Source organism: Myotis yumanensis, unplaced genomic scaffold (assembly GCF_028538775.1).
Source record: "Myotis yumanensis isolate MYYU_CA2020_CCGP unplaced genomic scaffold, mMyoYum1.0.hap1 SCAF_2, whole genome shotgun sequence".
Classification (NCBI taxonomy): domain Eukaryota; kingdom Metazoa; phylum Chordata; class Mammalia; order Chiroptera; family Vespertilionidae; genus Myotis; species Myotis yumanensis.
In genome coordinates, this window is record NW_027223753.1 from 72,824,854 (window position 1) to 72,849,198 (window position 24,345).

General features: G+C 44.1%; 1 long non-coding RNA gene across 1 annotated transcript in view; it reads right to left on the reverse strand.

Moving 5' to 3' along the window:
* Positions 1–21,131, reverse strand: part of LOC139001905 (uncharacterized) — a 32,825-nt gene extending 11,694 nt beyond the window's left edge. The window contains exons 1-2 of the long non-coding RNA XR_011470114.1: positions 21,037–21,131; positions 11,054–11,329 (exon numbers count right to left, since the gene is read on the reverse strand). This is a non-coding gene — a long non-coding RNA (uncharacterized lncRNA). The remainder of the gene's footprint in view (positions 1–11,053; positions 11,330–21,036) is intronic.
* Positions 21,132–24,345: the final 3,214 nt, after the last annotated feature.

Here is a 24,345-nt window from a genome sequence, read left to right on the forward strand (position 1 = left end):
TAAAAGCGGGGCAGGCAGACTGGGACTACTTGCAGCAGGTTTTAGATACTACAATAGGTCTTTGTTATGGAGGAAGCTAGGAGTCATCAAAAGGTTTTGATGAGAGATGACACAATGGACTTCCCTTTCTGGCCTATTTTCTTTGAATAGTATTAAACAGCAGACATTCTCCAAGAGGCCAAAGACCAATAGAAGTCACCAATAGAGAGGGCTTAGAGGCATTTTCAATTTCCATGTGGAAACATTTTGTAGATTAGTGATGACAAATCCTCATGGAAAAAATTTTTAAAAATCTCAGAGTGGGGAATGAGCACTGTTCTGTTCTCTTCCAAATAGGTTGACAATGAAAATTTCACACACATCACTTTCACTTACAACTCATTGACTAAAACTTAGTCTCACACTAGGAAGGTTGGGAAATGCGACCAGGGGGAGAAGGCTCAAGTGATGTGTAAAGACACAGCCTCTTTCTCTGTGGGTGGGACTTAGCCTGGCTGCCTAGCAACAGGGCAGCCTCCCTGGAACAATGGCTGAGCAGGTGAGTGGCTGGGGGAGGAAAGAGCTTCCTCTGCTTGGGCTTGGGTGTCTGGAAAGCTGGTCTTCTCTCCAGGAGAGAAGGAGAGAGGGAGGGAGGGAGGGAGGGAGGGAGGGAGACCTGTGTGACAGACACTCGACCCCTCATCTCGACTGCCATTTTCACCTATAGTGTTCTGGGGTCTGATAGCGGGTTAGTCAGTAGAATTTCTCCTGTTGTTTAGATGGTGTCTAATCCTCTGAGTGTTACCAGAAAGGGGACCTGGTCCTGCGTGGGTCTGCCTAGGGCCTGCCGGTAGTATGTGGGTTCTTGACTTTGTGCAGGAAAAATTTTACAACATGAGTCCAGGTGACTTTGAGGGTGTGTTTATTAAAGCTGGGGACAGTGAAATAAAGAATGGCTTAGCATAGAAGAAGCTTTGGCTCACTGGAAAATCAGAGAAAAGGGGGCCATGGAGACAGGTTCAGGGTGTTGGCCCAGGACCAGCTGCTGCTGCCCATTGCTCCCCTAGTTGCAAGTCTCATGGGGTCCCTTAGAGTTTAGGAGATGCATCCCTTTGGGGGAAGAAGAGGGAGAAGACAAGGAACAGGTGTGCTCCCTGGAGGGACAGCACAAGCTGGGTCCTTTGTTTTGAGGGTTTTTAAAGGCTGGGAGTTTAGGAGAGGTTTTAGGGCAGATCTCAATAGAATATTCACCAACTTTTCCAGGTGTGAGCTTTTGGGGTTGTGGTTTCCACTGACTGGTCAGCACCAAGGCAGGTGGTCATTAGTCATTACAGCATATCCTGGTGTCGTCCACCTGGTTTTGTTGCTTTTCTGGGCTTGCAGCTGAAATACAGCTAGAGTCTAGATGTTATCTCTAGGGAGGGGACCTTCTGAATCTGGCTGTAAATTGCTTGGCTAGTTTGTGTAGCTGTCTGTCTGTTTCCCTCTTCCACTTGCCAAGGAATTTTATTACCTTCTTACTATCCTGCCTCATGAGGAGCCCTAAGTCTTGGAAATAGGCTTTATTTTAGTCCAGAAAATATGTTTAATTCTTTGGCACTCGCTGAATATATGGTGTATGGAGACCAAAGAAGAGTAGAATGGTGCTTTGAGCCCATGAAGCCAAAGGTCATAGCAAGATTTCATTTATTGCCAACGACTGGAGAATTTTGGAGGCTCACTGGGTAAGACATTTCCTCCCTCATTTTCATAGAATGGAACACTTTCCGGCTTATGGAAAGTTTATAAATTTTTCCATTGTTTAAAGTGGCAACTTTGAATTGATATTTTAAACAAACATTATCTGGAACTTAGGTTTGAGATATGAGATGTATATGGTAACACCCCATTTATCTGTGATTATCAGGGACCAAGACATTTCAGAGAAATAAAATATTCAAGTATTTAAGTTGAATTCCTTAGGAACTCAATGCTTGTGTTAAATATTTTTGATGGAAAAATTCCCCAAATGCCTTGTGTAGTCACTGTTTACTGAAACAAGAGTGTAGTATCAGATCCCATTTGACTTGCTGACTTAAGAGAAAGCCACTTTCAGGATCATTCTGAACTCTGCGTTGCTCCCCAGGGCTACCAGAGCATGTCTGTTGGACACGCCGCAGTGGGCCCAGTGATTGTGATCCAATGCTGCTCCTGTTAGCCATTAGTGCCCCTGTACTGTTGCATGGGCAAGAGCCTGAGGATGTTTTTTGGACTGGAAAGCGTGGTACCCATGCCTGGTGTAGGCGTTAGTGGTCTCCACCCAGGGAAAGCTGGGTTTGCTTAGGTTGTTTTCATTACTCTTTCTTGCAATATGAAGTCAGAAGATCAGGATTCAATTCCAGTCTTCTTTTTCTTGCTATACAGCCCTGGACAAGTTATCATCTCCTTTATGCCTTGGCTCCCCCACTACCCAAGATGGTAGAAATAATATCCTGCCCTGGGTTGAGGATTAAACTGTGTGTCCTAAGCTCTAACGTGTTGTGAAAAAAAAAACGTTTTCTCATTTAACTAATACACATCTGTTAGATATTTAATCATTTTGGAAAACCCAGGCTCCTCCGCCATAAAAACTGGACGAAACAATAGATAGAGGAAATGCACAGGTGTCCAGTGAGCAGCGGAGCAGAGTCAATTAATGTAAACCATGGAGGGGGGGGGGGGGCTTAAAAGTTCAGTTGAAGGAACAGAGGATGCTAGAAATAAACATTTCATCTCGAAGCTATAGGAAAACAAGTAAACAGTAAATTAAATGGCCTAGAGCAGTGGTTCTCAACATTCTGGCCCTTTAAATATAGTTCCTCATGTTGTGACCCAACCATAAAATTATTTTCATTGCTACTTCATAACTGTAATGTTGCTACTGTTATGAATCGTAATGTAAATATTTGATATGCAGGATGGTCTTAGGCGACCCCTGTGAAAGGGTTGTTCGAAGTCAAAGGGGTCACGACCCACAGGTTGAGAACCGCTGGCGGTAGAGGCTTCATGAAGCTAAATCATAAAAAAATAAACACACAAAATCCTGTGGTTGGGCTCCATAAAGATAAGCAATTTGGAGTCTGTTTCTTTAATACTAGGCTCTTTCCTGTTTTAGACAAATAGTGCACCAAGAAAATGATGCAAGTGTGTTTCTGTGTGGGGAGCCGATATAGGGTTAAGCCTCAGATTGACCTGTTGGCAAAGTCACAAACAAGTCCCAGCTTAGAGGGCACAGTCCTCTTAGCATAATTAGGCTTGACCTTATAACACTCCCTAGATCTTATCTGGGAAGCTAATGGGCTGAGGAAAGTGCAGGAAGGGTAACTATGGTCAAAACAAGTGAAACTCACAAGAACAGTGTAACTATGGTAATCATTACTTTGTTTACCTTTGACTATAAAATGGTTGGTGCGGCCTGAGCACCTGCGGAAGTCCTTCCTCTTGAGTTGGACTTACCTGCCTGGCTCCCCGATATTCCCAAATTATCTCTTGTCTTTTCTCTTTCATTTGTGTGCGGCTCCTCTTCCAGATCCTGAACCCTGAACCATGCGGGACATGGAGGGAAACATTTACAACATCTGGCGCCTGACGGGAAATCTGGAAGTGAATGCTTTGCCTAGAGCGAAAAAACGAAGTTTCACCATAAAGGTGGGGAAGAATTCACCATAAAGGTGGGAGATATTTCACTGCACACAAAGCCCACGATCAGCTGCAGAAGTCGCAATCTGTAAGTAGGGTGGGAACGTCTTTCCAACCAGGCTTATGGGGCAGGATTCGGCTTAAAAGGTAAGAAACTTTATTATAGATTTTTGATTTGCATGCTTAAGAATTTAAAGCTTCAGAAGGTAATCTCTTATAATTTTTGCTTGATGTTATAGAACATAACCCTTAGTTTCTTGAAGAAGATACATTAGATTTTGAATGTTTAGCAAAGAGTTACTCAGAACTTGAAAAAAAGGTCAGCAGCAGGGGAAAAACTTGCCTCCAAAAACTGTTTTCCTTTGTGGAACATGGTTTTTCATTTGCTAGAGCCTTTAAGAGAGGCCAAGGAGGATAAATCTCCTTCCCTTGCACCCTCTGTTCCTTAAAAGGACCAGAAAGAAAAGAAAAAATGGGAGAAATGGCCTTCATGGCCCCCTCCATGTCCTAATCCTGAAATGTTTAATTCTCCGTTAATAGAATCACCTGTGCAAAAAGGTCAAATTATAAAGAAATTGGAATATTAAAAGGTACTCTTTTAAATCAGGCTGAAAAAAGAGTGCCATGGTCATCTTAATGTGGTTTCTTGTCCAAATTAAAGTCTTAATTCGTATTTGGAATCTAAAACCTGTAATAAGAAATGAAACCCTGCTGCCGAATCCGCCTCTGGTGCGGAGAGATTCAAAGGTGGCAGGAGAGGGCAGAGCTATAAGATCTCCTGCAATGAGATTACTTAATGTTTTCAGAAAACCTCTTATGATAACCAAATTTTGGCTAAGATAACCTTGGGTGCTAGCTATTATTTTGGAAAGTGAAATAGGAAAAAATTTAAAATGTGTTTTTCTATTAAGCATGACTTTGGGAAAAAATATGCCATCTAAGTCATTTGCTGAAACTTCCCTCAAAGCAGGATGTGGGGGAAGGGAAGAAGAGAGCACATGGCGATCCAATATGGATGCCGCCTCCCCAAGTATTGTAATTTAAAGTCTCCTCATAATTGAAAAGTTTTACAAAATTTAAAAATGCGTCTGGGATTTCTGTGCACGTGTAAAGAGAAAAGCTGGCTTAAAACTAATGCGCGCAACTGTCCTGTTTTTGGACATTTAGATAGAGTTTTGAGCTGGAATCTCTTTGCAAATGTACAAAATAAAACCCAAGACTGGTTATTTCCTAAAAAAAATGACGAATTTGACCCAGGGAAGAAATGCAGGCTGGTTCTAGCAACAAGATTGGTATTTTTCCATAATAAAGTGATTTTCAAAATGTTAATGAAGCCTGTTCCACAGTTAATCTTAAAGCCTCAAAGAAATTCAGTAAAATTATCTGTTACAGAAAATTTACCAAAGTAAATGCCTTAAAATAATAATTGTATTTGAATCTCAAGAATTATTGAAATATATTAATTATGAAGGTCCAGTAGCCCAGGGAGAAACTAGCTTAGCTCTTTGACATTTAAATGGACCAGGTTAGACCACACTTGTTTCGCCAGCTGAAAACAGTTTTCCCGTGGCTGCGATCTCGTGGCCAATTTTGAAATTTCTCGCCGGCAAGCAACTGGCAGGAAACAATGTAGCTACAAGTTTGCTTCTTGACTTTCCCCAGAAAAAATTGTGGTCGTTTTAAAGTCAAGGGCTGAGCCAGGTCTGTTTGCCAGCCTCAAGCGTGGTTTTCCAGAGCTGCTGGGAACTTGGGACCTTGGAGTTTATGGAATCAAATGATAAAAACTTATACCTAGGTATTTTGAAGTGAAATAATGCTGAAATATTGATCTGAGTGTGCCCCATACGAAATCTAGAGGACAGAATTGAATATAATCTTTAAATCTTATATACACATATATATTTGATGGTCTTTCAAGTTGGATTTCAAAACTATAACCAAGGAATGACTTTGGGACATTTCACGGGCCCTGAAATGTTTTCAAAAGTTTATTCCCTCTTTTTAAAGGATTTTTAAACCAAATTTAATGACTTTGACTTGAAATACATGACCTTGCGGCACTATCAGTCAACATCCAAGAAGTAACCCTGTAGGTTACTTGGTGTAAAAGAAAAAGATTTTTCTTTTTTAAATTGAAATTCTCCAAGTGTAACCCAGCTGTGAAAGGATGAGGATACTGTTTAGAAATTACTCTGCAAGAAAATAATAGAAAGAGGTTTTTCCTTCAAACATATGGAGGACTGTAATTAAATGTACTAGGTTTTATATAGAAAGCTAAATAATTTGGGTTTTTGCCTTCCTGAATATAGCTAGTGTAAAGTTACTGAAAGACTAATTGAAGAAATTTAGTTAATGTCATTTCCAGTTTAAAATTGAATTGCCATGGCCTAGAGCAAAGAATATCCTTGCATGACATTATTCTATAATGTCATTAATAATTTTTGATATTTTACAACAGCATATTGTACATTTATCCCAAACAAATTTACAAACTAATTCTTTGAATGTTTGGCAGCAGTTTAATAAGGACATGAAAGGATTTAATCCCTTCCACTGTGTGGAAGGCCCCCTGGGAAGGCACTTGAGCATTCTGTATTGACCTCTCTTGCCCTTTTTGCCAAGAGGGTCCCTCTTCTTACAATCCAGTTGCCCACAGCTGTTGCCTGGGCTCTCTGTTCATGCTGAGGTTGAAGCCTCATGGTGGCTGGTACCATGGATCTATCTCTCGCCCAATGGCATGGGCTGGGCCATCTCTGGAGAAGAAACCTGGGTTCCCCAAGATATGTGATCAATGCCAGAGCCCAGCCAGCAGACGAGGGGATCCCAAGGCATTTGCTGGGCATGGAGGCCACAGGCACATAGGCTACCAAGGAGACATAACTGAACCTTACATCACCCTGCTTGGCCCCAGAGGATGGCTGGTTAGCCAGAGACGGGTAAGATTCCTCAGGGAGGAACAACCTAAGACAGGCACAGTCGCAGAGGGGCCATCAGGAGAGAACTTGGGGGTCAACAGTGGTGGGGCACAGATCCTCACTCCCCCACAACTATGCAGGGGCTTGAACACTCGCCCCTTCTGTGGGAGGTCTCATGCCCCCATGGCTGCTTCCTGCTTCCCATGTCCAGCTCAGATCGGGACCCAGATAACAGAGACTTGGCTGACAGCAGCTACCCTATATCTAAATCCAGCCTAACACCAGGAATGCTCAGGGCCTTCTCAAGGATGAAAAATAATTCTTTCCATTAATATTTACAGTGTAAACTAAGATTGTTGTTAGAGCATTAAATTTGACAGTAATGAGTTTAATTGAAATAAGTAGTATTAACCAAAGTTTTCATCTCATGGTAAAATTGCTTAACATGCATTGAACCTAAAGCAGTCATATTTTTGTGCAAAAAATTTACAAATTTAAAGTTATCTAGACTACATTATAAAAATTTTCCAAAAGTCTCCTAATAATTAAACCAAAAAAGGGGGGATAGTGGAGGAATACCATGTAAGGGAAAATATCCTGTAACTAATTTACATCTAGAAAAAAAATTTTTTCATTTGTAATGCTAACAGCAAGACACCCATGAAAAACATACATGGTGTCAAAATAAGCCAAAGGAAAATCATTTGGGCAAATATAAAAAGGATCCCAAGTAAAATTTCCTTTATTAACTTTTGGTCGAGAATATGTTTGTATATTTTCAGAAAACAGCTCCAAAACCATGTGGATTCCTGAAACAGAGAGGAATTCTCAGGAATGCTCCAGCCATGAAGACAAGAGGAAAAACAATCCAGAGATGGAAGACGCTGACCATGCTTTGCCATGCTAGCAGTCAGCAACTGTGCATCGCTGCAGGTTGCCCAGGATCAAACCAGAGAGGGTCGGACCTGCATTGCCACCATTTGTCCACCATCCAGAACTGAAATATCATTGCTGACATGTACACATAAGGAACTGTTGGACATTGAAATTGGGACTTAAACATTTTTTGTTCTTGATGCTTAAGTTTTACTTTCATTATGGTAGCTTTTTGTTCTTGATGCTTGGGTTTAACTTTCATTATAGTAGCTTAATAATAAAAGAAGGGTGAGATTTGGGGAGCCGATATAGGGTTAAGCTTCAGACTGTCCTGTTGGCAAAGTCACAAACAAGTCCCAGCTTAGAGGGCACAGACCTCTTAGCATGATTAGGCTTGACCTTATAACACTCCCTAGATCTTATCTGGGAAGCTAATGGGCTGAGGGAAGTGCAGGAAGTGTAATTATGGTCAAATCAAGTGAAACTCACAAGAACAGTGTAACTATGGTAACCACTACCTTGTTTACCTCTGACTATAAAATGGTTGGTGCGGCCTGAGCACCAGTGGAAGTCCTTCCTCTTGAGTTGGACTTACCTGCCTGGCTCCCCAATATTCCCAAATTATCTCTTGTCTTTTCTCTTTCATTTGTGTGTGGCTCCTCTTCCAGATCCTGAACCCTGAACCACGTGGGACGTGGAGGGAAACATTTACAACATTTCTGCCCACTATTCTCATATTTTCTCATCAATGCTAACATACTTACATCACAGGATGTGAGAATTAAATGAGATGCCATGTGCTACTGAGCTAACACACAAGAAAAACTATATATGTATAATTAAATGGGAATCTGAAGAGCACTTTATTCTCCCTCCTTCTTTCTTCTCATTTTCCCATCTGCCTCTGTTTTGTTGGTCTCTATTGAGAACTGACTGTGTGCCCTGGGCAGGTGCTGAGATGGTCTTGTTCTCCAGAGACTTTGCTCATTCATTTACTCGACCAATATTTATTTATTTATTATTTATTTATTTATTTCTTCACAACATACATGCCCTTCCGCATCATAAATCCTAGCAGGTTGTAGAGTAGGTAGGAACAGTCACAACAGCAGCAGAGATTGTTCACCCAACTGTGGGGACAAGGAAGGGTTGGGGGAAATTTGCATGAAGGTTTCCACAATGCTTCCCATGATGGGAATAGATAAGAGAGATTTTGTGCAGTTCTCTCACCTGTGGGCTCATAAGCAGAGCCTGGGAGGCCCCCCACCTCCCACCCCCCCAGGGCCTGGGCACCTGTCGAACCGCTTCCAGCTTGCTCACTGCCCAGGTGACTTACTAGGGAAACAAGAGAATTGACTAAGACTTGACACCTATGGCTACACTTTTTTTCTTAAATTTTGCGAATATTCTGTGGCCAGTAACCAGAGTCTCAACTCTTTGTGTCTATACTCCTTTGTTTCAGGGTCCTTCACTTTGAATGAGCTGAAGAAAGAAACATTAGCTTCTGCATGTCAGTAAGTCAACCTCTCCTGCATGAGAAACAGCAGCAACTTTGGAACACACAATGTTGGTTCCAAATCATCAAATTTATTGAGCTCCAACTATGTGCTAGGCTCTTCTCAAGGTCAGTGTTAAGGATAACAATATTCCTGTTTACATTTGAGGAATAATGAATCAGAGGAATAAATCTGTGGTATAATTTCCAGTTCTTTGAAGTGCTGTGAAAAAAGACAAAGGAGGGTAATGCTTTAGAGAACAGCAGGTGAGGGTCTGAGCTATTTTATGAGAAAAGATTAGGGAAGTCTCTCTGGAGCAGATGGTATTTGAGCAGAGTCCTGAATGAGGTAGGGAGTAAACCCACAGGAGGATCTGGGCAAAGTATGTGGCAGAAGCAAAAGAAACAGCACATGCAGAGGTCCTGTGGTAGAATAACTTGTCATGACCTTAGGAAAACAAAAGCCAATGTGGCTGCAGCAGAATGAGTGGGGAGAGCTGTTAGAAATGGGTCTAGAGCAGTGGTTCTCGACCTGTGGGTCGCAACCTGTGTGTTGCGACCCCTTTGGGGGTCGAATGACCCTTTCACAGGGGTCGCCTAAGACCATCGGAAAACACATATTGTTTTTGTGATTAATCACTATGGTTTAATTATGTTCAATTTGTAACAATGAAAATACATCCTGCATATCAGATATTTACATTATGATTCCTAACAGTAACAACATTACAGTTATGAAGTAGCAATGAAAATAATTTTATGGTTGGGGGTCACCACAACATGAGGAACTGTATTAAAGGGTCGCAGCATTAGGAAGGTTGAGAACCACTGGTCTAGAGGCATGCACAGGTGCCAGATCACATTAGGCCTTGTGGAGCCTGCTAAGGCGTTTGTTCAGATTATATTCTAGGGGTGATGGGAAGCTATTGGAGGGTTTTGAGTCATGATTGCGTTTATGTTTCTTTAAAAAGAATCACTCTGGCTACTGGAGAATATAAAAGGGTAAGAGCAGAAGCAGAGATGGCAATTAGGGTGCTAATAAAGGGATGGTGAGGTTAAAGCTCTGGAGCCAGACTGCCCAGGCTTGAAGCATAATTCTGCCATTGATGAGCAAAATGAGCATGGGCAAGTTAAACTCCTCTATGCCTCAGTTTCCTTATCTGTAAAATGGAAATGATGATAGCAAGGGCTACCACCTTGTGCAGAGCTAGGTGGAATCACCCCCTGATCCCAGTGAGCACAGTGTGAATGGTACCCCTCGGAGATGTGCAAGGCAGTGGTCTTGATCATGATTCCTACCTCATTGGGCCACATCATTGAACACATGGAAAGTGCTTAGAACACTGCCTGGCACCCAAGAAGAGCTTAACTAATATTAGCTATTCTTTTAGTTGAGATGAGAGGTGATGGCAGCTTTGATTAAAGTGGGGTGTGTGATAAGTATTAAAGTTTGAAATAAAAATTGAAGAGCCTGCACTGGCTTTCCAGGGCACAACCAGTATTGATGATGAAACTCACTAGCACATCTCTGCAGGACCTCCAGGTGGGTTTTCTTAGTCTGATTCATTTGGGAGCTGAGTTTTTCAGCACCTTCCCCACCGGTGTGTTTTTCCCCTAAAGTGAGGGTTGTATTTTGTATATATTTCATAGGATTGAGAGGATGAAACAAGATACTGTATGCAAATTCTCTAGCTTAGCCCTAGTACATTTAAGATGTAGTAAGTGTTAGCTAATGTAATGATCATGATCATCACCTGAGCAGCTTGATGCTCCTGCAGAATGGATATGCACACCTATGACTCCGTGGGAGAGAGGACTCAGCAGGTTTTCCCCTTTTGTGAGGAGAGCTAACGAGCACAGTTGGCATTGGCAATTACTGTCCCGAGGCCACTGTGTCCCTGACATCCTTTAGGTCCTTCCTGAGAGGCCTACCCTTGTGCCTTCAGACGCCCTGTATGGCCCCCTAAGGGCTCAGGTAAGAACCAGCCCGACAAGGGAAAGAATCACCAGGACATACCTAAAGGCACATGATTCAAAAGGCGTGATTCATCTTCATTTCATTAATTTCACCACTTATGGAAGTCAAGTCAATCTAAGGTTAAGAAATTTGTGTTCTGTTCCTTTTTCTTACCTACTTGGCTCTAATGAATCACAAGCAGGAATGTTGGAGGTGTTGGGGATGCCCGGCAAGCCCAAGAGCTGTAGATACCCCAGGATGGTGGCTGAGGCACGGAGTCCTGAGGAGCTCTGGGTAGCTTCTCTGTCCCCCTCAGGCTGTAAGTCCCAGTCACATGGCTGTCTGGTTACTCATGCGCCTGAGGCCATCTCCCCATTATATTTGTTCTTGGATGTGTGAGCCATAGAATTCCTTCGTCAAAAGTTGTAAAGGTGGGGCTCCAGCCAATAGCTCAATATAAAAAGAGACACCATTTTATCATTCTCGAGCTTAGTGATGAATCCTGCCATGAGCCAGCCTTTCTCTCCCGTGTTAATAAGATTTTACTGTCTTCGGTGCTGACTCAAGGCTGGCCTGGAGCAATGCGGGGATCAGAGAAGTTGTATCTAAGTGTGTCACTATGTAACTGTTTGCTTAACTTACCTGGATACTAAGCAAACAGGGTCCATTCCAGCCATTGCCTTCCTTCCACGTTGGCTGCAGTCTTAGCCCAATTCACACAATGGGTGCCTGTTACCTTCAGCCTCAACTGCTAGGAAGCTGAGGCCACAGTCCTATTGACCAAGGGCTCTCAAAGATGGTTAGTGGGCAGAACTCAAAATAAGGCATCTTAGCTCTCTTTGCATCCTAATATCAACAATACTCAGTGTCTTCTTGGGGGGTCCCATGACTCAAATCAAACCTCATTGTAAGGGGGACAATATTTTGTTGTTGTTGTTGAAATGATCACTCTGTGGGACCTCTGGGGATCTGGAAATTTAAAAATGATCCAGAATTCATCCATTTATTCAGCAGACGCTATCAACACTGTGTCCCGTGGGTGCTAGGCATTAAGGATGGAGAGAAGCCCAGTCCCCAATGTCAGGGACCTCAAGGTCAAGTGTGGGGCCTGATGAGAAAATAAACAATTGGAGAATAGTGTGAGTGGTATTATAACAGATTTTTGGGTACTACAGAGGCATTCAGTGAGTATCTGACCCACACTGGTGGTCAAGAAAGAAAGAACTAAAGGAAGGCATTCTTAAGTGACTTTGGAACGACACACAGAAGCCATATAATCAGGGAAGGGCCAGGAGGGAGGCAGAGGGACATTCCCAGAGAGAGAGGGAACAGCACAAGATGCACATGAGACAAAGCCAGCTAGCTGTGACCACTGACATCCACTTTCCCCTTTTTCCTGGGCACACAGTTGGGTTCTCATTCCCAATTCCTTGCAGGTAAGTGTGGCCATATGGAAGGCGTGCAGAGGTGATGGGTGGGCCTGGCCCAGAAGACCTTCTCACATGTGCATTCCCCTGTGTTTTCCCACTTCAGCCAATTGGGAGCAGGCAGGAGTCAGGCCATGAAGGGTCCTGTGTGTTGCTTGAAGAAACTCCAAAAGTTGAGGTGCAGGTAGTAAGCACAGGGAAGCAATCACAATTAGATTTCAGAATTGAGGTGGCACAATATTAGTGACAAGACTGAACTTTACCTAAGTCTTGTGCTTTTGGAAAACAGCAATACCTAAGAAATCCCCTACCCCCTGTTTTTCCAAATCCCCCATTCTTTTGTGTTTCAAGGATAAATCTCAAAAGGCCATCCACCCTCGGATATTTCACAATAAACCCCATCTCTATTCCTTCTTCAAGGCTCTTACTCCCTTGTTTACCTGCCTGTTTCAGCTCCAAGGCCCCTTCCTTTTCAATGAGACATGCTGCTTTAATGAACGTTACCCTTATTTCAATAACCTGAATAAAAACATAGCCTTAATTGACTGGTATGTTTTGCTTTCACATAAACACAATAGTGCTGCACTAGGAGCCAGAACTTTCTGAGGGAAAGTAGCTTCTACTTGACAGTAGACCATCATCTGCTTTTTCTGTAACAACTTTCAATATATATTAATTTATTTGTCATCAGTCATTCATGAGAATATAAATTTCTTGAGGAGGGAGCTTATCTTCTTGACCACTTTCTCCCCAAAGGCCTAGAACAGAACCTGGCACACAGTCGGCACTTAATTAGGACAAATTATGGCATGGCAACCCTGCCCCATCCATCTGAGCATTCTGACATCCTTCCTTGGCTCCCCCTGCCCTTCTCCCTCTCCCTGGTCTCCCTCCCTTCCCCCTGTACATGTCTCTGTCTCATCTGCTCTAGTCTCCCTCTGCCAACCTGCCTGCCTCTCTACTCTTCTTCTTTTTGGATCTTTTTCCTAAGCCCCCCTTCCTTTTGCTTCTCCCTCTCTCCTCCTTGAGCCTGGAAGGTCCCTCTTATCCCTTCTGCCCCAATTAGGGCTTATTGAGAAGGGTTCAGGGCTAGGTGAGAGGACCCCAGCTGCAGAAGGAGGAGTGAGCCAACCACGCCAGTGTCTGTGCCTGCTCGGTCGGTACAATTCTGGCCACTTTGGACATGCATTTGGCCAAGGGCTCCTTGAAAGTTAAAGATTCACTCAGAATTGGCCAAGTAGGTGTTTTAGAAACAATAAACATGTGGTTACTAAACCCTGCTCTAAGCAGGGTGCTAAGATCTGGGAAGAAGAAGAATCCAGATAAGGCCCCTGCTTTCCAGGTTCTCCCTGTCTAGTTAGCCTAGAACACTGTAGGAGGGACAAAGTCAGGCAGAATGCAGGCTACAGGTGATACAAAACAGAGAGTTCTGGAAGGGATCAGCTTGTTACCTTTGAGGCATGTGGTCTGTATATGAATGATGGCAGTCAACCAAAGGGAGAGATCAGGAATTCAATTGCAGAGGTGGACAGCGTCCTGTCTGTGACTGCCAGTCTTCTTGACCTACTTGGGCCTAAGCTTAGCTGAGGAGGCCCCTCACCAAGACTGAGGGAAGCAGCTCAAATCCATGCCTGTGGATTTCCTCTGAGTTAGAATAAGTCAGGGGACACTGGGGTGTGGCTGCATGAAAATGTAGTGCCCTGCAGCTGGCTGACCTACTCTAAGTTTCTGAATGGGAAACCAGTGTCTCAGCAGAGTCTGGCACCAGCCCTCCCTCTAGTTTCTTAATAAATAAATGTCGGCTGAATTGATTTCGATACTGGGAAACTGTCAGGACATTGTGACTAAGGAAATCTTCAATTTGATGGCACTTCCTCTGCAGGCTTGGGAAATTGCACAGGTTAGCATCTGATGCTCTGAAGGCCCAATGTGAGGTGGAAGCCAGCCTGAGGCAAAGAGGAAAAACAGATGGTGAATTTGTGCTGGTATGGAAACTCCAGGCAGGTGTTGATCCAATCAGCATGAAAACTGAATGCAACATGAAATTCCTTTTGTAACCACTTTTATAAATAGGACTAGAGGCTCAGTGCATGAAATTCATGCACAGGGGAGTGTGTGTCCCTCAGCCCGGCCTGCACCCTCTTGCAATCTGGAACCACTTAGGGGATGTTCGACTGCTGGTTTAGGCCCGATCCTGCAGGGATCCCTGCAGGATAGGGCCTAAAAGGGCAGTCAGCCGCTGGCCTGCCTGCCTGATCACCCCTAACTATTCTGTCTGCCTGCCTGATTGCCCCTAACCCCTCTGCCTGCCTGCCTGATGGCCCCTAACCGCCTCTGCCTGCCTGCCTTATTGCCTCTAACCACTTGCTGCCTGCCTGATCACCCCTAACTGCCTCTGCCTGCCTGATTGCCCCTAACTGCCTCTGCCTCCACCCCCACTGCCATGGCTTTGTCAGGAAGGATGTCTGGAAGGTCGTTCAGCTGTCCGGTCTAATTAGCATATTATGCTTTTATTATTATAGATGGGCCAGACTCTTCCCAAGAGGTGCCTGGAAGAATCATGTGGATTCCTAAGGTGGGTCCTTGTAGCTCTGTAACTTTGGGGAGGCAGAAAAGGGAGAGGATCTTTTCCTGAGTACTGGCTTTTATAACTGTGGTTTGGGAAGAGAAAAAAGAGAGTTGTAGGAATAAGTAAAGTGAGTAAATGTCTCCCCAAGAGGAGGATCCTTGGAGCAAAAAGAATTTGAGGGCAGTAGGAAGGGGTTAGCAGAGAGGGGTGCTTGGGTGTTTTGGGAGCACCTCTGGAATTCGTTCCTTCAGGAAGAAAGATCCCTTTTATAGTCTTGATGCCTCTTTCCCCTCTTCTCAACAATTTGGCAGAAAATACAGACAGAAACTATCCCTGCGAAGGCTTGTTTATTTAGTCATTCCTTCCTTATCAATGACGGAATCCCTACTCACATTTCACTAAGCTGCTGACTCATAGGTTGCTTTAAAGCTGTGGTTTTTGCACCTTGGGAAGGTAGTTTGATAACATCAAAGTTGTTTGAGTTGGTGTGTTAAGAGGGTGATAACCAAAGTTCACCACCAGCCCAGGTTGACAGATATTTAGGGCAAAGTCCCCAGTTCTATTTCCAGATCTCCCTCCCCCATCAGGTAGGATATTTAGAAAAAGTCTAAATAGCAATGCAAAGAAAAAAAAAAAAAGATGAACATGACTTACTCTGTCTCTATAAAAACTAGTATCTTTCACATTTCAATATTAAGATGCCTTAAATTATTGAAATTTCAATAGCAATAAAGCAACATGAGTACTGGAGGCAGGGGAGAGGGAATATTATTAACTCTCTGTGCTGAGCCAGGCACCATGGGCACTTTGCACACATTTTCACTCTCACAAGAATGGGATATTAAGAAGTGTGATTACCCTCACTTCACAGTTGAAGAAAGTGTGTGAGTGCCATGTGCAAGTTCACATGGTTGATAAAAGATGTAGCCAAGACCAGAATCCACATCGACATGACTTCAAAGCCAAGGTCCTTCCCACCACACCAGACTCTCCACAATACCCAGAATGCCTTCCTCTGCCACTGGAGTCTCCCTTGACCATCCAGCCACACAATGACTGTTGCTTTTGGTTGTAGTGTCAATGCAATCTATCAATGTATTTTGTGTGGATAAGCAGCATTATCTGTTCAATAATAAAAACATCTTTTAGCTATAGTTGCTTTATGATTTATAAACTTCTTGAATCCATATAATATAATTCTTATCACAACCCTGTAGGGTTGGAATCATTGTTAGGAATTATAGTGAACAACTGCTGCTTTGGCCACCTCAGCATTCATTTCTTTTTTCTGGGACGAAGACCATGGCTTCTTTAGGGGATCATTCTTCTTCCCCCTCAGTCCATATGGTTTGTCTGGGGCTGACCCTGCCACTAGCTCTAGGGCTTTAGCCAAACCTGGCCAATAAGAGCAACTCATTGCTGTGATTGGTTTAGGGTTGGACATATGACCAAGCTGAGCCCATCAGAGCAAATGGGAGTCAGCTCCTGAAATTTTGCTGGAACCGTGGGAAACTGGTTCTTTTCTTTCTTTCTGGTGGTGTTGCAGAGCTGCAGGAAGAACTGGAGGTTATCTTTGCCTATCTTCAGGAGAGCCAGTCTGAGAATGAATCTGATGCAGAGGAAAGTAGAGCTGAAGAAGACAGAGGGAACAGGGCCCTGATGACCGTGTCTAGACACCTAGGTTCAGTGGTGCTCAGAGTCCAGGGGAGCATGGACTTTTCAGTTTATTATGCTAATAAATTTGCTTTTGCTTAATCGAATTTGAATTGGGTTTCTGTTGTGTATTATTCAAGTTATTGCTCCCACCATCAAAGAAAATTTGATTGAGGTCATGTTCATCATTGTCAACCTTATTGACTACTTATTAATTGTGGATTCTGGGGACACAGGAAGCATTTAACCCCAGAAATGTTTCAGATTTTGTTATGGGGTGAAAGGGGTGGTGATGAAGGGAGTGTTAATAAGACAGTACAAGGCACTGTAGCCTAAAATCTGCACTTAAATCCACTCTCCCTCTTTCCTTCTTCCTTCTCCAGCCCTCTCTCCTTTAAAGGGTGCAAGGGAGTCAGAGAAATTGACAACTGGGGACGTAGGAGGGAGAAGTGGTCTTTGGGGACATTGTCTGTTGGAAGGGAAACAGCACTTCCATGTGAGATACACATCAGGCAATATTAAATGTGACACTAGGTAACAGGTGAAATAAAAATGAGAAATAAAAATGCAGTTTCAGGAGCTGCACATGATGTGCAAAGTGAAGCTTCAGGAGACTATGCCAGGAAAGGGTGCAGGGGACTACATGGGCCATGGGAAGTGTCATTCAAGGGAAAACACGTGCATAAAAGTTTGCTTTAGAACACAGAGTAGGTGTGTCTTCAGGCATATACATATGTGCCAATTTTCAGAAAATACAAACTTTTGCTAAAGTCATAAAATCTATTCTTTCATATTGCATTAATTTCTTTGGCAGTTGAAGAAAATGTGAGTAGTTAGATCAAAATGCCTTCAGCGAGTTTGACCATATCAAATAGTTTTCATTTTGTAAATAATTTCAGAATGTCTCAAAATTAAATATTTTTCATGTGTCATTTTGTACAGGATAAATTTGTAATCAAAACAAAACAAAATGCCTACCTAAATAATATGACCGAAATACCAGTTTAGAGCAGCCTTGTCAACCTCTTGTGTAAATCAAGGATCTTTTCATTATTTTGAGAAGTCTGCAGTCTTGAAAGTACATTATATGAGAAGACTGTGCACTGATTCAAACTGCAAATGGAAATGTGTATGTAAGGATTCTGTCTTTCCTGACTTTATGGAGCAAACCCTTGTTTATCTAGAATGAGAGAGGAAAAAGAGAGGGACATATGGCATTCCTAAGTTAAATATGAACATCCCACACAATTGTAATAGGCTGAGAATTGTGTTATTGAGTTCACTTGACTTTCAAAGCATTTCACTACTTTTCACTAGGTAGCCCCCTGCCTTCCAGGTCACAGGTTCTACACACACATTTGCTAGGATGATGCTGATGATGACATCAGCCATTTTCCGATAAAGTCCCATGAAGATAGAGCTCTGATTGCTGTGCAGATCCAGACTTGAGCACCAGTTTGAGGGCAGGAACCCAACCAGGGATCTTGTTGACATTTGAGAAGGGACATTCTGCAGGATGTTTAGCATTCCTGTCCCCTTCATTAAATACTTGCAACACTCCCTGGTCACTGTGACAAGCCTGACACCATTACACTTCCAAACAGCCTCTAACAGGTTATCTCAGTTGATAACCTCTAGAGAATTGCCTCTTTACATCTGAAAATGTTAGCTTTGGGGGCCTCAGAGGGTTAAGTGTTAAAAGATAGACTGAAGCATAGTAAAAACAAAAAATGAAGAGTTTATTTGAGCAAAAATCAGCTGGAACGGGGCAGCACCAAACTGGAAGTGGTTAGGAGCACTGTAAGGACAGGAGGTGGGGAAGAGGAGGAAGATTTATATAAAAATCTATTCCATTAATTAAAAGTTTACAGAGGCAAAGAAAGAAAATTATTTGATTGGCTAGAGTTTAAAGACTAGTTGCCTGTTTGTTCTTGGTTATCCTTAAAGTTTTGAGGCACTTGCAGGCTTAGATTTTGGTTTACTTACGTGGACTGCCATGGCATTAGAGCCTTATTAATCTTATGGCCTTCTTGTTTAATTAATTGAACATAAGAAACTTACATGCCTAACCCGCCCTCAATCCACCATTCATTTCTGCTGTGGACATGGTTCCTTCCATCTCTTTGGTTGTCAGGCAGAAATAACAGATACGTTGGGATCTTGCTGTTCATGACTACCTTCCACCCCAGACTGTCCTACCAAATTGCACACAAATGCTATAGGCCCAGTGCATTAGAAGACTGTGGGATTATCCTCTGGGAAGGCAACATTCCAGAAACGTAGGAAGTGGTGTGAAGCCAAAAAGACAGAGAGGGCAGCAGCATAGAGCAACATGTGGTTTCTGAAACCCTTCTGCTGGGAGTAGCTGTGGCTGCAAGATGATCTCAGATGATGCAATGTTTTTTATTGCCCCTGACTCTAAAGCGCTCCAAGGAAGCCCCTCCCTTGTTCTCTTCCATCAGACGTCTGCCATTCCAGCGCCACCTCCACCCAGACTCTGTCTACTCCCAATTATGGGGTCTTATTTCCTATTGATCCCCGTGTCTGGGGCTTTTAACGCATGGAAACTTTCGTAGCTGGGCTATTGTGTTGTTGTCAGAAAACATTTAAAGGTTTTTAAAAGAGAGGTTAATGGGGCAATACCTGGGATGTATTTACTGTCATGAGAATACTACCTTATAGTCTCCACAATGTTTATAAGGTCACATGGCTGACTATTTCATTTTCAAGTACACCTAGATCAGAGAGCCAATCTGGGAAGCTGCTTTAAGGTGGTTTGTAAATGCTTTCTCAGAAACAATATTTTATCTACAATAGAATCACTACTCATTCCACAGGAATATAGCTATTTGGACTACTAAAACAATGTGGAGGATTCATGAAGTTCTCTAGAAATTTGGAGAAAGTAGTGTATTGGTGAAAAAGATAATAATCTTTGGCATTCTGGATTCAAGTCCTAGATTTACTCTACTGGCTGTGTGACTTTGGAAAAGGTACTTAACCTCTCTGAGAATTCTCTGATTCTCAGCTATTAAATGGAAATGATAATTAAAAAAAATAATTCAGAGAGGAAGGGAGAGGGAGAGAGAAATAGAAACATCAATAATGAGAGAGAATCATGTCCCACAATGGGGATTGAGCCTGAAAACTGGGCATGAGCCCTGACCAGGAATTGCACCATGACCTCCTGAGCAAATGAATGACAGACACTCAACCACTGAGCCACGCAGTCAGGCTAGAAATAATAATTTAACAGGGGACGATGACAAGGGGTTGTTGAGAGGATTACATGAAATAAAGTAAGTGAAAAAATTTGCTAATTTCTGGCTATAATAAGTACTCAGTACACTGTAGTTATGATGATGATTATTTCAATGGAAAAAACGGACACTCGAGAAAAAGCTTTTGTGGGAGAGAGAAAGTAGGGGAGAGGAGAATTGAGGCCAAATAAAAACTTTTTCTACAATTATGAATGTATTAGCCTCCCTCCCCCAAATATGGTAAGGTTTCAGAGATAAACAGGAGCACAAGGGGGAAAACCAAGGAAAAAAAGGTGGATGTGAATGGAATTACTTAATAGAATAGATTTAAGAAGGAAGAATTTAAAAAAGCCTTTGAATTAAGATGCTGGGATTTATAACATGTTTCCTTGTCCATCATGGCCTGTTAATCCGATTCCTTGGAGATCAAAGGGATTTGGCACATTCTCTGGGGCCAGTAGAGTGGCCCTGGCTGCATCAGCCCGGTTTAAGGGCGGAGCCTCCAAAGCCCCCAGATTGAACTGTGGATAACCAGCCACCTTCTGGATTGGCCGAAAGAGAGCAGGATTTGCCTCATTCAAGGAGCAGGAGAGGAGTAGCTCATGAGGCAGTGCGGTTTCCGATTAATGCACAAAGAAATGTATGAGTGCTGACCTTGATATTAATTTTGAGAAAAGAAGAAATCTGCTGGCCATTGTATTTCCTGTTAGGAAGCCTTGCGGAAAGGGGAGCCTAAGGGTTCTTCCGAATGAATGACAGACATAATGGCCTCCCTGGGACACAGGTGCAGGTGTGATGAACATAGGCATTGGGGAGGTAAAGGGCTCTTGGATCAAAGCTCACCTACCATTCACTGAGCTCTACTCTTCCTTCTCCCCTCTCAGGTCTCCAGTCTTCCAAAAGCATTATTTATCCTATATAATAAAAGCCCAGTGACCATAATGGTGTAACGACCAGAATGACCAGCGGACTAGTCATTATGATGTGCACTGACCACCAGGGGCCAGATGCTACGGCAGGAGAAGGGGGAGGGGGCGCAGTGAAGCCTGGAGGTGCATGCTATGGCCCAGGGATCTCAGGAACCACAAGCCCAGAGCTTGCTTTCCAATAAAAATAATAAATTGAAAAACAAAACAACAACAAAAAAATGGCCAACACTGCCACCCTGGGAAGAATGGCTCTAGGAGAGAAAGGCCTCCCAGACCCCGCCTGGCCCGACTGACATGCCGCGGGCTCGCAGGGACTCACCAGTGATGCTCAGGAAGTATAGCCCCTCCGATTCCAAAGCCGGTCCACACGGACAGCTGCTCCCCATCCAGCTCCATAGCAGATGCAGCACTGCCAGGCCGCCTCAGCTCTGACTTCCAGCTTCTGGCTTCCTGCCCGCCCCTTCCTAAACTATGTGTGCTTGAGGGCACGGCTTCGGCCTCCCTGGCCAATAGCTCCATGTCAGCTCCAGCTTCCAGCTTCTGGCTTCCTGCCTGTCCCTTCGCATACTACATGCGCTTGGGGGCATGGCTTCGCCTCCACCCCCAAGCCAATAATGCTGCAGCACAGCCAGAGAGTGGCAAGACACAGCTACCAGTGCTGACTGGGCATTGATTTGGCCGTGTGACTGACCTCATGTGCAGTTACACTGCATGTTTACATTTGTAGGGAAGCAGGGCAGCCTGTTCCTGCCACCTGTGTTACCTTCTAGGCTAAGAAAGGCCCACTGATCTCTGTGATTCTCCTCCCGTCTGGAATCAAAACCTCTTGGGGATGAATGATCCCAGCGATGGCCCCAACACACGCTCAGTGTCACTGTCACAGACGTTCCCAGTCATTACAGCCCGTTTCTCAGCCCGCAGTGCCATGCTCCACCCACTGCCACTCCTCACCTGTCACCCCCTGAAGACCACCTTATGTTATCCTCTCTGAAATGTGAGCAAGATCTCAAATGCCCGCTCTCAATAGCTCCTTTGCCCTACCTTTCTTTCTCTAAAAACCTTGCATTTTGAAAAATATATATTTGATTGATTTCGGAGAGGGAAATAGAGATAGAAACATCAATGATTGAAAATCATTGATTGGCTGCCTTCTGCATGTTCCAAACTGGGGATCAAAACCTTTCCTGGACCCTCCCCCAGACCCCCAGTGGCGGCGCAGCACTGAGGGAAGGAGGGGGGTAGGCAGGGAACCATGGGGTGGCAGGGCACCAAGGGCAGCATCAGCGTCTGGAGTCTGTTCCTTCTGCACCCCGCCCGGCCACCATCACCTAGTCTCCCGACCCCACAGGGGCCTTTGGGCCCTGATTGGCCTGGTCCTGATTGGCCCTGATCACCCGCCAGGCCTATGGACCCCACCCATGCACAAATTTTGTGCACCAGGCCTCTAGTACTGATAATAATGATAAGAATACTAGTATATTATTAGTAACTACAATAATTGACATTCACGTAGTAATGCATACCAGGTGCTAGGCTCTGTGTCAGGAGCTTAAGCTACAATATCTATTTCTTAAGAACAATTCAACCTTAGGAACAATCCTACAATTACACATATTATCTCTAATTCTATAACAAGCAGACTAGGTTTGATTTTCCCTATTTCACAGACAAAGAAATGGAGAGTTGTGTCTGTGCAAGGCCACACAGCTTGCTGAGCACAGAGCTAGCATTTGGACCCTGGCCTTGAGGGCAAAGGGCTTGGTGTGTGCATCTTTTGTGCCCTTCACAACACAACCCCTCAGCTCATTGTTCTGCGGAAGGCTCTCAGGAAATATTAATTTAGTAAATGATTTAAGTGAATATTTGCCATCTACCCCAGAGGCAGTACCATAGTATGTGCCGTTCTGTGTGCATCCCGGGGGTGGAAAAAGGAATGTGGACATGATCTCTGAGAGAACCCTGGGCATCAGCACCCCCCTGTCATGAGCTGCCAGGTGCCTCCCCCTAACCTCACTCTTCCACAACTCAGAGGATTCCAGGGTTAGAGCTGGAGCTGGCCTCACATACTCACGGGCCCAACCCCCTTCATTGTATAGGTGTTCCCATCTCTACAGCCATAGATCTATGGCCTTTTGGAGTGATGCTCACAGAGGCTGAATGAGTTGACCAGCATCACACAACTAGTGAGTGGAGGGCTGGAACATGAATGCAGGCCACCTCCTAAGCCCTCATCCGGCCCTTTTTTTCATTATATAACAGCAAGACAGGGGACATTAGAGCAGCATGGGCCTTGCCCTTGCTTAGCCGACCACGGTAACGCCTAGTCTTGCTGTGGGTCTGAGGTAGAGCAACACGGATCACTTGCCTGCCCATGCAGTCTGCCTAGGCAGCACCCACAGCAGCCCCAGCTGCATATTCCCGGCAGGCAGGCATCAGCCATCAGGACCCTTTGGTCTGCCAAGAGCCAGGCCTTGGCTGTGACAATGTGCACCAAGGGAGAAGATTTGCCCTCTGAAAGCTGACTTCTACATGCTTCCTTACAGACTGATTGTGCCGAAACAAGCTCCGCATCTGTGGGAGGTTTATCTAGATTACATTTATTTGGCCTGCCTTGCTTGTTTCAGCTTTCCTCTGTTACCCCTGCCTAAACACTCCAGGAGGCACTACATGTACTGATATAGGAAAATCTCAGTTACTTATTTAAAAATAGGAATATATGCAGTTGAAAATACTTTCATTGGACAAAGTAAGTTTTTTAAAATCTGCGCCAGGCTTCGCTATTTCACTGCTTTCTCCTTCCTGATGGAAATGGACCTACACAACGGACTCTTCTCTCCTGTGTCACCCGTCCCTCACATAGGTCCACGCGTTCTCGGGTGTATATTCTATGGAAGGCCCTGTGGGAGGAACACAGCGCTGTGAAAATCGGCCCCTGTTCTCCAGAGACATACCTTTTAGTGTAGGAAAATAACAATAGCTGACAGGTATTGAATTCTTCCCATGTGCCATGCGCTGTGCCAAGTGCAGGCCACCTCATTTACCCCTCCCAACTCGCTTGGTGAGGGGGACTGGGGTGAGAGACCGAGGGCCCAGCCATGCTCACGCTTCAGGGAGTGGCAGAGCTGGGGTATGTACCTGGCCTTGTACTACAACCAGCAGACACCACACTTAATAGCCAGGGTTGTGCATGTGATGGTTCCCCAACAAGGGGGCAAACTCATCGTGAGCCCCAATGTCTTACATGTTTAGGATCCTAACAATCCCACTCATGGTCCAGGCTTAGTACATGTTTCTTTTTTCTTTTTTAAAAATATATTTTATTGATTTTTTACAGAGAGGAAGGGGAATGGATAGAGAGTTAGAAACATCAATGAGCAAGAAACATCGATGAGAGAGAAACATCGATGAGAGAGAAACATCGATCAGCTGCCTCCTGCACACTCCCCACCAGGGATGTGCCCGCAACCAAGGTACATCCCCCTGACCGGAATCGAACCTGGGACCCTTCAGTCCGAAGGCCGACGCTCTATCCACTGAGCCAAACCGGTCAGGGCAGTACATGTTTCTTGATTGATTGCTCAGGATAGGGGAGCCGCGCTGCTTTGCAGTGCTCTGGGAATCAAAATAC